The following is a 1,074-nucleotide window of genomic DNA, read 5'->3' on the forward strand; positions in this document are numbered from 1 at the left end:
AGTAAACTCTACGATCAACATGGGGCTTGAACTCATGACTCTGAGATTAAGAGTCACATGCACTACTGACTAAGCCAGCCAGGAACCCCTAGGAAAGGGTATCCTTTTCTTTTTTTAAACAATGCCACTCTTTCATTTTTTTTAAAAAAATGTTTTATTTATTTTTGAGAGAGAGAGAGAGACAGCATGAGCAGGGGAGGGTCAGAGAAAGAGGGAGACACAGAATCTGACGACAGTCTCCAGGCTCTGAGCTGTCAGCACAGAGCCTGATGTGGGGCTCAAACCCACGAACCATGAAATCATGACCTAAGCCGAAGTCGGACGCTCAACCTACCGAGCCACCCAGGTGCCCCAGGAAAGGGTATTCTTAAAAATAGGTGCTACAGACTCATGGACTGAATTGTGTCATCCCAAATGTTGCATGTTGAAGCCCTAACCCCTAATGTGACTGTATTTGGAGACGGGGCCTATAAAGAGGTAATTAAGGTCAAACGGGCCCTAATCCAACAGGATGTATCAGAAGAGGATGTAACACCAGAGACCGACCTCTCCACATGTGCACAGAGGAAAGGCCATTTAAGGATGCCGCAAGGAGGTGGCTGTGAGCCAGAAAGAGAGGCCCTGTCAGAAACCAACTCTGGTGGTACCGTCTTCTGGGACACCCAGCCTCCAGAGATGTCTACTGTTTGAGCCGCCCAGGCTGTGGTAGTCTGTTATGGCGGGCCAAGCTAATGCACAGACCATTTCTGGGATTTTGAACCTGTACAAATACACACCTTCAGTGAAGGTAAGAATTCAAACTCAAACTGTCGAGAATGGGTGGGGAGTGGACACAATGACATTAGGAAAATGGCTTTTTAAAAAGTTTTATTTCAAGAACTTTGTTTTTTACTCTTATTTCAAAAAAAGGTGGGTCAAAGTACAAAAAAAAGTAGTTGAATAACAGCATAGGTTTAGAAATCACAGCAGCAGAAGCAATGTACAGACAGCACAGACAAAACAATCCAACGTATGCAATTCTGTTCAGGTTCTTTGCTTGTGTGTGTGTGTGTGTGTGTGTGTGTGTGTGTGTGT

The 1,074-nt window shown here is 44.9% G+C and overlaps 1 protein-coding gene across 3 annotated transcripts in view; it reads right to left on the bottom strand.

Annotated features, from left to right (window-relative positions):
• The window catches only part of CSPG5 (chondroitin sulfate proteoglycan 5), a 51,348-nt gene that overhangs the window by 37,092 nt on the left and 13,182 nt on the right, over positions 1-1,074 (bottom strand). The window lies entirely within an intron of this gene.

The sequence above is a fragment of the Crocuta crocuta genome, unplaced genomic scaffold (genome assembly GCF_008692635.1).
Source record: "Crocuta crocuta isolate KB4526 unplaced genomic scaffold, BGI_CrCroc_1.0 scaffold77, whole genome shotgun sequence".
NCBI lineage: Eukaryota > Metazoa > Chordata > Mammalia > Carnivora > Hyaenidae > Crocuta > Crocuta crocuta.